Genomic DNA, 12,422 nt, shown 5'->3' with positions numbered 1-12,422 from the left:
TCTCCTCCCTGTCTCACCCTCATGCAGGGATGCATGACCAATGCTCCTTCCTGTCTCGCCCGCATACATGGATGCACGTTCATGCTTCCTCCTTCTCTCGGCTTCATACGGGGATCATATCTCCTCCCTGTCTCACCCTCATGCAGGGATGCATGACGAATGCTCCTTCCCTTCTCGCCTGCTTACATGGATGCACGTTCACGCCTCCTCCTTCTCTCGGCTTCATACGGGGATCATATCTCCTCAATGTCTCACCCTCACTTCCAACAAGTGTAACTTCTTGTTCTCTTTGACGTCTGGGGCATGGGTGGCTACTGCACAGCTCTAGATGTCGCCCACCTGCAAGGTGCTATGGAAAGCACTTTTCCACATTGGACGTGCTATATTAACCCCCTCTCCCCAAATACAATAAAAATAAAGAAATATATGTGCTTCCATAATGTCTACCTTCTAATGTTTCATATGTGTAAGCACATTGTCCTCCTCCTGACCACATTCTAAAACTATGTGCAAATTGTTCCTTCCATAAACTGTCACTTCCTTGGCCCTTTATTTATAATGACTGTTATACTCTCTCTCTTTCCGCCACAGTATAAAAAAGCCTAGCACACCTCATGATTGGACTAAGAAATTCCTGTCATTTAGTTGGAAATGATTTTCCCATTATCCCCAAAAACTCCTCACTGTGTCTAAGAACGCTTTTTTTCACAGGACAATACAGATCAGATTGACTTGAAAGGTCCTTTCACGCGACTACAGAATGCCTCTCATTCCACTAAAAGATACGCCAGTGCCTACAATAGCCTAGGACTAGACTATGAGTCCCAATGTAGAAAGACCACAAGTCCACAGATATGCCTGTTTATTTAAACATCTGTATTATCATCAGCGTGTGACTGTAAAGGCGGGACCTCACGCTCTCTGTAACGCGCTCCATTGGCAACATCAGTTAAATGTCGTTGGTTCAATCCCTCGTGGATGTTGTTTTTATTCCCATTTGTAACTGGGAAATACTGTCGCTGCAATACATATGTCTTAATCAAGCTAGTGGTTATTGACAAAAATGGCAGTGTTATAATGTTTCATGTACTGCAAATGTCACCACATAATGCGCTCTTAATTAGATTTGGTTGAAATACATTACAGTCACCCGATGAAAAAGTGTGCAAAGAGCATTAAAGAAACAAAAGGTTCATAACAGTAACAGGACATATCGAATTGTTTCAGTCCTCCACAGAGATTGCCAATGTATTAATGGAAATTCTAAAATATCTGCCCAACTGCCGTGACATTGCCTCACCGCAAAGCCGTGACTCGGATTCCAACCGAGGTTGCTGCAGCCACAATGCAGAGTACTAACCACTATACGATCACGGCGAGCTACTTGGGCTGCTACAATGTGACGTTCCACCTCTATCATAAGCTGTACTCCATCTGTGATGTCATGACTCATGTTTGAATTAAAGGTTGGTTGTGATGTTATCCATGAGAATAAGTGGACACCTGATCCCCAGTCACTTATTTAAGATCTCAATAATCAAGTCAGAATCCAAATGCAAGTCATCAAAGTGGAGCCAATTACAAATAATATAGTTACACAAACCTGGCAATGGTGCGGCAGCCAGGGCCGATAATGGCCCGCCAGCCTGAGAGCAGGAAAGTGTGAGAGCAGTGATGGTCTTGTGAGAGTTTACAGCTGTTATTGACCCTGTCCCCTTCCATTGCAGAGTTTTCTCCCTATAAGAAGTGCAGAGGCTCCCTCCGGGGTGCTAATAGTACATTTATTTTTTTGCACAGGAGAAGTGCTCTTCGCCAATTGCACGTGCCAAATCACCCGAAGGCCACCACCATAAAATTCAGGCATTCATGTTCATGCGTCCTCCATGTTATGTCCTTATAAAGGGATGCATGTTCATGATGACTCCATGTCACACCTGCATACAAGGATGCATGTTCATGCCGCCTCGTTCTCTTGGCTTCATACAGGGATTTTATCTCCTCCCTGTCTCACCCTCATGCAGGGATGCATGACCAATGCTCCTTCCCTTCTCGCCCGCATACATGGATGCACGTTCATGTCTTCTCGTTCTCTCGGCTTCATACGGGGATTTTATCTCCTCCCTGTCTCACCCTCAGGAAGGGATGCATGCCCAATGCTCCTTCACGTCTCGCCCGCATACATGGATGCACGTTCACGCCTAATCCTTCTCTCGGCTTCATACGGGGATCATATCTCCTCCCTGTCTCACCCTCATGCAGGGATGCATGACCAATGGTCCTTCCTGTCTCGCCCGCATACATGGATGCACGTTCATGCCTCCTCCTTCTCTCGGCTTCATACGGGGATCATATCTCCTCCCTGTCTCACCCTCATGCAGGGATGCATGACCAATACTCCTTCCCTTCTCGCCTGCATACATGGATGCACGTTCACGCCTCCTCCTTCTCTCGGCTTCATACGGGGATCATATCTCCTCCCTGTCTCACCCTCATGCAGGGATGCATGACCAACGCTCCTTCCTGTCTCGCCCGCATACATGGATGCACGTTCACGCCTCCTCCTTCTCTCGGCTTTATACGGGGATCATATCTCCTCCCTGTCTCACCCTCATGCAGGGATGCATGACCAATGCTCCTTCCCTTCTCGCCTGCATACATGGATGCACGTTCACGCCTCCTCCTTCTCTCGGCTTCATACGGGGATCATATCTCCTCAATGTCTCACCCTCACTTCCAACATGTGTAACTTCTTGTTCTCTTTGACGTCTGGGGCATGGGTGGCTACTGCACAGCTCTAGATGTCGCCCACCTGCAAGATGCTATGGAAAGCACTTTTCCACATTGGACGTGCTATATTAACCCCCTCTCCCCAAATACAATAAAAATAAAGAAATATATGTGCTTCCATAATGTCTACCTTCTAATGTTTCATATGTGTAAGCACATTGTCCTCCTCCTGACCACATTCTAAAACTATGTGCAAATTGTTCCTTCCATAAACTGTTACTTCCTTGGCCCTTTATTTATAATGACTGTTATACTGTCTCTCTTTCCGCCACAGTATAAAAAAGCCTAGCACACCTCATGATTGGACTAAGAAATTCCTGTCATTTAGTTGGAAATGATTTTCCCATTATCCCCAAAAACTCCTCACTGTGTCTAAGAACGCTTTTTTTCACAGGACAATACAGATCAGATTGACTTGAAAGGTCCTTTCACGCGACTACAGAATGCCTCTCATTCCACTAAAAGATACGCCAGTGCCTACAATAGCCTAGGACTAGACTATGAGTCCCAATGTAGAAAGACCACAAGTCCACAGATATGCCTGTTTATTTAAACATCTGTATTATCATCAGCGTGTGACTGTAAAGGCGGGACCTCGCGCTCTCTGTAACGCGCTCCATTGGCAACATCAGTTAAATGTCGTTGGTTCAATCCCTCGCGGATGTTGTTTTTATTCCCATTTGTAACTGGGAAATACTGTCGCTGCAATACATATGTCTTAATCAAGCTAGTGGTTATTGACGTAAATGGCAGTGTTATAATGTTTCATGTACTGCAAATGTCACCACATAATGCGCTCTTAATTAGATTTGGTTGAAATACATTACAGTCACCCGATGAAAAAGTGTGCAGAGAGCATTAAAGAAACAAAAGGTTCATAACAGTAACAGGACATATCGAATTGTTTCAGTCCTCCACAGAGATTGCCAATGTATTAATGGAAATTCTAAAATATCTGCCCAACTGCCGTGACATTGCCTCACCGCAGTCCCGTGACTCGGATTCGAACCGAGGTTGCTGCGGCCACAACGTAGGGTACTAACCACTATACGATCACAGCGAGCTACTTGGGCTGCTACCATGTGACGTTCCACCTCTATCATAAGCTGTACTCTATCTGTGATGTCATGACTCATGTTTGAATTAAAGGTTGGTTGTGATGTTATCCATGAGAATAAGTGGACACCTGATCCCCAGTCACTTATTAAAGATCTCAATAATCAAGTCAGAATCCAAATGAAAGTCATCAAAGTGGAGCCAATTAGAAATAATATAGTTACACAAACGTGGCAATGGTGCGGCAGCCAGGGCCGATAATGGCCCGCCAGCCTGAGAGCAGGAAAGTGTGAGAGCAGTGATGGTCTTGTGAGAGTTTACAGCTGTTATTGACCCTGTCCCCTTCCATTGCAGAGTTTTCTCCCTATAAGAAGTGCAGAGGCTCCCTCCGGGGTGCTAATAGTAAATTTATTTTTTTTGCGCAGGAGAAGTGCTCTTCACCAATTGCACGTGCCAAATCACCCGAAGGCCACCACCATAAAATTCAGGCATTCATGTTCATGCGTCCTCCATGTTATGTCCTTATAAAGGGATGCATGTTCATGATGACTCCATGTCACACCTGCATACAAGGATGCATGTTCATGCCGCCTCGTTCTCTTGGCTTCATACAGGGATTTTATCTCCTCCCTGTCTCACCCTCATGCAGGGATGCATGACCAATGCTCCTTCCCTTCTCGCCCGCATACATGGATGCACGTTCATGTCTCCTCGTTCTCTCTGCTTCATACGGGGATTTTATCTCCTCCCTGTCTCACCCTCAGGAAGGGATGCATGACCAATGCTCCTTCCCGTCTCGTCCGCATACATGGATGCACGTTCACGCCTCCTCCTTCTCTCGGCTTCATACGGGGATCATATCTCCTCCCTGTCTCACCCTCATGCAGGGATGCATGACCAATGCTACTTCCTGTCTCGCCCGCATACATGGATGCACGTTCACGCCTCCTCCTTCTCTCGGCTTCATACGGGGATCATATCTCCTCCCTGTCTCACCCTCATGCAGGGATGCATGACCAATGCTCCTTCCCTTCTCGCCTGCATACATGGATGCACGTTCACGCCTCCTCCTTCTCTCGGCTTCAAAAGGGGATCATATCTCCTCCCTGTCTCACCCTCATGCAGGGATGCATGACCAACGCTCCTTCCTATCTCGCCCGCATACATGGATGCACGTTCACGCCTCCTCCTTCTCTCGGCTTCATACGGGGATCATATCTCCTCCCTGTCTCACCCTCATGCAGGGATGCATGACCAATGCTCCTTCCCTTCTCGCCTGCATACATGGATGCACGTTCACGCCTCCTCCTTCTCTCGGCTTCATACGGGGATCATATCTCCTCAATGTCTCACCCTCACTTCCAACATGTGTAACTTCTTGTTCTCTTTGACGTCTGGGGCATGGGTGGCTACTGCACAGCTCTAGATGTCGCCCACCTGCAAGGTGCTATGGAAAGCACTTTTCCACATTGGACGTGCTATATTAACCCCCTCTCCCCAAATACAATAAAAATAAAGAAATATATGTGCTTCCATAATGTCTACCTTCTAATGTTTCATATGTGTAAGCAATTGTCCTCCTCCTGACCACATTCTAAAACTATGTGCAAATTGTTCCTTCCATAAACTGTCACTTCCTTGGCCCTTTATTTATAATGACTGTTATACTCTCTCTCTTTCCGCCACAGTATAAAAAAGCCTAGCACACCTCATGATTGGACTAAGAAATTCCTGTCATTTAGTTGGAAATGATTTTCCCATTATCCCCAAAAACTCCTCACTGTGTCTAAGAACGCTTTTTTTCACAGGACAATACAGATCAGATTGACTTGAAAGGTCCTTTCACGCGACTACAGAATGCCTCTCATTCCACTAAAAGATACGCCAGTGCCTACAATAGCCTAGGACTAGACTATGAGTCCCAATGTAGAAAGACCACAAGTCCACAGATATGCCTGTTTATTTAAACATCTGTATTATCATCAGCGTGTGACTGTAAAGGCGGGACCTCGCGCTCTCTGTAACGCGCTCCATTGGCAACATCAGTTAAATGTCGTTGGTTCAATCCCTCGCGGATGTTGTTTTTATTCCCATTTGTAACTGGGAAATACTGTCGCTGCAATACATATGTCTTAATCAAGCTAGTGGTTATTGACGTAAATGGCAGTGTTATAATGTTTCATGTACTGCAAATGTCACCACATAATGCGCTCTTAATTAGATTTGGTTGAAATACATTACAGTCACCCGATGAAAAAGTGTGCAAAGAGCATTAAAGAAACAAAAGGTTCATAACAGTAACAGGACATATCGAATTGTTTCAGTCCTCCACAGAGATTGCCAATGTATTAATGGAAATTCTAAAATATCTGCCCAACTGCCGTGACATTGCCTCACCGCAATGCCGTGACTCGGATTCGAACCGAGGTTGCTGCGGCCACAACGCAGAGTACTAACCACTATACATCACAGCGAGCTACTTGGGCTGCTACAATGTGACGTTCCACCTCTATCATAAGCTGTGCTCCATCTGTGATGTCATGACTCATGTTTGAATTAAAGGTTGGTTGTGATGTTATCCATGAGAATAAGTGGACACCTGATCCCCAGTCACTTATTTAAGATCTCAATAATCAAGTCAGAATCCAAATGAAAGTCATCAAAGTGGAGCCAATTAGAAACAATATAGTTACACAAACCTGGCAATGGTGCGGCAGCCAGGGCCGATAATGGCCCGCCAGCCTGAGAGCAGGAAAGTGTGAGAGCAGTGATGGTCTTGTGAGAGTTTACAGCTGTTATTGACCCTGTCCCCTTCCATTGCAGAGTTTTCTCCCTATAAGAAGTGCAGAGGCTCCCTCCGGGGTGCTAATAGTACATTTATTTTTTTGCGCAGGAGAAGTGCTCTTCACCGATTGCACGTGCCAAATCACCCGAAGGCCACCACCATAAAATTCAGGCATTCATGTTCATGCGTCCTCCATGTTATGTCCTTATAAAGGGATGCATGTTCATGATGACTCCATGTCACACCTGCATACAAGGATGCATGTTCATGCCACCTCGTTCTCTTGGCTTCATACAGGGTTTTTATCTCCTCCCTGTCTCACCCTCATGCAGGGATGCATGACCAATGCTCCTTCCCTTCTCGCCCGCATACATGGATGCACGTTCATGTCTCCTCGTTCTCTCGGCTTCATACTGGGATTTTATCTCCTCCCTGTCTCACCCTCAGGAAGGGATGCATGACCAATGCTCCTTCCCGTCTCGCCCGCATACATGGATGCACGTTCACGCCTCCTCCTTCTCTCGGCTTCATACGGGGATCATATCTCCTCCCTGTCTCACCCTCATGCAGGGATGCATGACCAATGCTCCTTCCCTTCTCGCCTGCATACATGGATGCACGTTTACGCCTCCTCCTTCTCTCGGCTTCATACGGGGATCATATCTCCTCCCTGTCTCACCCTCATGCAGGGATGCATGACCAACGCTCCTTCCTGTCTCGCCCGCATACATGGATGCACGTTCACGCCTCCACCTTCTCTCGGCTTCATACGGGGATCATATCTCCTCCCTGTCTCACCCTCATGCAGGGATGCATGACCAATGCTCCTTCCCTTCTCGCCTGCATACATGGATGCACGTTCACGCCTCCTCCTTCTCTCTGCTTCATACACGGATCATATCTCCTCAATGTCTCACCCTCACTTCCAACATGTGTAACTTCTTGTTCTCTTTGACGTCTGGGGCATGGGTGGCTACTGCACAGCTCTAGATGTCGCCCACCTGCAAGGTGCTATGGAAAGCACTTTTCCACATTGGACGTGCTATATTAACCCCCTCTCCCCAAATACAATAAAAATAAAGAAATATATGTGCTTCCATAATGTCTACCTTCTAATGTTTCATATGTGTAAGCACATTGTCCTCCTCCTGACCACATTCTAAAACTATGTGCAAATTGTTCCTTCCATAAACTGTCACTTCCTTGGCCCTTTATTTATAATGACTGTTATACTCTCTCTCTTTCCGCCACAGTATAAAAAAGCCTAGCACACCTCATGATTGGACTAAGAAATTCCTGTCATTTAGTTGGAAATGATTTTCCCATTATCCCCAAAAACTCCTCACTGTGTCTAAGAACGCTTTTTTTCACAGGACAATACAGATCAGATTGACTTGAAAGGTCCTTTCACGCGACTACAGAATGCCTCTCATTCCACTCAAAGATACGCCAGTGCCTACAATAGCCTAGGACTAGACTATGAGTCCCAATGTAGAAAGACCACAAGTCCACAGATATGCCTGTTTATTTAAACATCTGTATTATCATCAGCGTGTGACTGTAAAGGCGGGACCTCGCGCTCTCTGTAACGCGCTCCGTTGGCAACATCAGTTAAATGTCGTTCGTTCAATCCCTCGCGGATGTTGTTTTTATTCCCATTTGTAACTGGGAAATACTGTCGCTGCAATACATATGTCTTAATCAAGCTAGTGGTTATTGACGTAAATGGCAGTGTTATAATGTTTCATGTACTGCAAATGTCACCACATAATGCGCTCTTAATTAGATTTGGTTGAAATACATTACAGTCACCCGATGAAAAAGTGTGCAAAGTGCATTAAAGAAACAAAAGGTTCATAACAGTAACAGGACATATCGAATTGTTTCAGTCCTCCACAGAGATTGCCAATGTATTAATGGAAATTCTAAAATATCTGCCCAACTGCGTGACTCGGATTCGAACCGAGGTTGCTGCCGCCACAACGCAGTGTACTAACCACTATACGATCACGAAGAGCTACTAGGGCTGCTACAATGTGAAGTTCCACCTCTATCATAAGCTGTACTCCATCTGTGATGTCATGACTCATGTTTGAATTAAAGGTTGGTTGTGATGTTATCCATGAGAATAAGTGGACACCTGATCCCCAGTCACTTATTTAAGATCTCAATAATCAAGTCAGAATCCAAATGAAAGTCATCAAAGTGGAGCCAATTAGAAATAATATAGTTACACAAACCTGGCAATGGTGCGGCAGCCAGGGCCGATAATGGCCCGCCAGCCTGAGAGTAGGAAAGTGTGAGAGCAGTGATGGTCTTGTGAGAGTTTACAGCTGTTATTGACCCTGTCCCCTTCCATTGCAGAGTTTTCTCCCTATAAGAAGTGCAGAGGCTCCCTCCGGGGTGCTAATAGTACATTTATTTTTTTGCGCAGGAGAAGTGCTCTTCACCGATTGCACGTGCCAAATCACCCGAAGGCCACCACCAAAAAATTCAGGCATTCATGTTCATGCGTCCTCCATGTTATGTCCTTATAAAGGGATGCATGTTCATGATGACTCCATGTCACACCTGCATACAAGGATGCATGTTCATGCCACCTCGTTCTCTTGGCTTCATACAGGGATTTTATCTCCTCCCTGTCTCACCCTCATGCAGGGATGCATGACCAATGCTCCTTCCCTTCTCGCCCGCATACATGGATGCACGTTCATGTCTCCTCGTTCTCTCGGCTTCATACTGGGATTTTATCTCCTCCCTGTCTCACCCTCAGGAAGGGATGCATGACCAATGCTCCTTCCCGTCTCGCCCGCATACATGGATGCACGTTCACGCCTCCTCCTTCTCTCGGCTTCATACGGGGATCATATCTCCTCCCTGTCTCACCCTCATGCAGGGATGCATGACCAATGCTCCTTCCCTTCTCGCCTGCATACATGGATGCACGTTCACGCCTCCTCCTTCTCTCGGCTTCATACGGGGATCATATCTTCTCCCTGTCTCACCCTCATGCAGGGATGCATGACCAACGCTCCTTCCTGTCTCGCCCGCATACATGGATGCACGTTCACGCCTCCTCCTTCTCTCGGCTTCATACGGGGATCATATCTCCTCCCTGTCTCAGCCTCATGCAGGGATGCATGACCAATGCTCCTTCCCTTCTCGCCTGCATACATGGATGCACGTTCACGCCTCCTCCTTCTCTCGGCTTCATACGGGGATCATATCTCCTCAATGTCTCACCCTCACTTCCAACATGTGTAACTTCTTGTTCTCTTTGACGTCTGGGGCATGGGTGGCTACTGCACAGCTCTAGATGTCGCCCACCTGCAAGGTGCTATGGAAAGCACTTTTCCACATTGGACGTGCTATATTAACCCCCTCTCCCCAAATACAATAAAAATAAAGAAATATATGTGCTTCCATAATGTCTACCTTCTAATGTTTCATATGTGTAAGCACATTGTCCTCCTCCTGACCACATTCTAAAACTATGTGCAAATTGTTCCTTCCATAAACTGTCACTTCCTTGGCCCTTTATTTATAATGACTGTTATACTCTCTCTCTTTCCGCCACAGTATAAAAAAGCCTAGCACACCTCATGATTGGACTAAGAAATTCCTGTCATTTAGTTGGAAATGATTTTCCCATTATCCCCAAAAACTCCTCACTGTGTCTAAGAACGCTTTTTTTCACAGGACAATACAGATCAGATTGACTTGAAAGGTCCTTTCACGCGACTACAGAATGCCTCTCATTCCACTAAAAGATACGCCAGTGCCTACAATAGCCTAGGACTAGACTATGAGTCCCAATGTAGAAAGACCACAAGTCCACAGATATGCCTGTTTATTTAAACATCTGTATTATCATCAGCGTGTGACTGTAAAGGCGGGACCTCGCGCTCTCTGTAACGCGCTCCATTGGCAACATCAGTTAAATGTCGTTCGTTCAATCCCTCGCGGATGTTGTTTTTATTCCCATTTGTAACTGGGAAATACTGTCGCTGCAATACATATGTCTTAATCAAGCTAGTGGTTATTGACGTAAATGGCAGTGTTATAATGTTTCATGTACTGTAAATGTCACCACATAATGCGCTCTTAATTAGATTTGGTTGAAATACATTACAGTCACCCGATGAAAAAGTGTGCAAAGAGCATTAAAGAAACAAAAGGTTCATAACAGTAACAGGACATATCGAATTGTTTCAGTCCTCCACAGAGATTGCCAATGTATTAATGGAAATTCTAAAATATCTGCCCAACTGCCGTGACATTGCCTCACCGCAATGCCGTGACTCGGATTCGAACCGAGGTTGCTGCGGCCACAACGCAGAGTACTAACCACTATACGATCACGGCGAGCTACTTGGGCTGCTACAATGTGACGTTCCACCTCTATCATAAGCTGTACTCCATCTGTGATGTCATGACTCATGTTTGAATTAAAGGTTGGTTGTGATGTTATCCATGAGAATAAGTGGACACCTGATCCCCAGTCACTTATTTAAGATCTCAATAATCAAGTCAGAATCCAAATGAAAGTCATCAAAGTGGAGCCAATTAGAAACAATATAGTTACACAAACCTGGCAATGGTGCGGCAGCCAGGGCCGATAATGGCCCGCCAGCCTGAGAGCAGGAAAGTGTGAGAGCAGTGATGGTCTTGTGAGAGTTTACAGCTGTTATTGACCCTGTCCCCTTCCATTGCAGAGTTTTCTCCCTATAAGAAGTGCAGAGGCTCCCTCCGGGGTGCTAATAGTACATTTATTTTTTTGCGCAGGAGAAGTGCTCTTCACCGATTGCACGTGCCAAATCACCCGAAGGCCACCACCATAAAATTCAGGCATTCATGTTCATGCGTCCTCCATGTTATGTCCTTATAAAGGGATGCATGTTCATGATGACTCCATGTCACACCTGCATACAAGGATGCATGTTCATGCCACCTCGTTCTCTTGGCTTCATACAGGGATTTTATCTCCTCCCTGTCTCACCCTCATGCAGGGATGCATGACCAATGCTCCTTCCCTTCTCGCCCGCATACATGGATGCACGTTCATGTCTCCTCGTTCTCTCGGCTTCATACTGGGATTTTATCTCCTCCCTGTCTCACCCTCAGGAAGGGATGCATGACCAATGCTCCTTCCCGTCTCGCCCGCATACATGGATGCACGTTCACGCCTCCTCCTTCTCTCGGCTTCATACGGGGATCATATCTCCTCCCTGTCTCACCCTCATGCAGGGATGCTTGACCAATGCTCCTTCCTGTCTCGCCCGCATACATGGATGCACGTTCACGCCTCCTCCTTCTCTCGGCTTCATACGGGGATCATATCTCCTCCCTGTCTCACCCTCATGCAGGGATGCATGACCAATGCTCCTTCCCTTCTCGCCTGCATACATAGATGCACGTTCACGCCTCCTCCTTCTCTCGGCTTCATACGGGTATCATATCTCCTCCCTGTCTCACCCTCATGCAGGGATGCATGACCAACGCTCCTTCCTGTCTCGCCCGCATACATGGATGCACGTTCACGCCTCCTCCTTCTCTCGGCTTCATACGGGGATCATATCTCCTCCCTGTCTCACCCTCATGTAGGGATGCATGACCAATGCTCCTTCCCTTCTCGCCTGCATACATGGATGCACGTTCACGCCTCCTCCTTCTCTCGGCTTCATACGGGGATCATATCTCCTCAATGTCTCACCCTCACTTCCAACATGTGTAACTTCTTGTTCTCTTTGACGTCTGGGGCATGGGTGGCTACTGCACAGCTCTAGATGTCGCC

General features: G+C 46.4%; 1 non-coding gene across 1 annotated transcript; it reads right to left on the bottom strand.

The window, feature by feature from the left end:
- Window positions 1-10,921: 10,921 nt before the first annotated feature.
- TRNAH-GUG (transfer RNA histidin (anticodon GUG)) lies at window positions 10,922-10,993 on the bottom strand. The gene has a single exon. It is a non-coding gene; the product is annotated as a tRNA-His (tRNA).
- Between the last annotated feature and the right edge of the window lie 1,429 nt (window positions 10,994-12,422).

Source organism: Ambystoma mexicanum (genome assembly GCF_040938575.1).
Source record: "Ambystoma mexicanum isolate Mex_15411 chromosome 12 unlocalized genomic scaffold, UKY_AmexF1_1 Mex_chr12_unloc.1, whole genome shotgun sequence".
Lineage (NCBI taxonomy): Eukaryota > Metazoa > Chordata > Amphibia > Caudata > Ambystomatidae > Ambystoma > Ambystoma mexicanum.
This window is presented reverse-complemented; position numbering and strand designations above follow the sequence as displayed.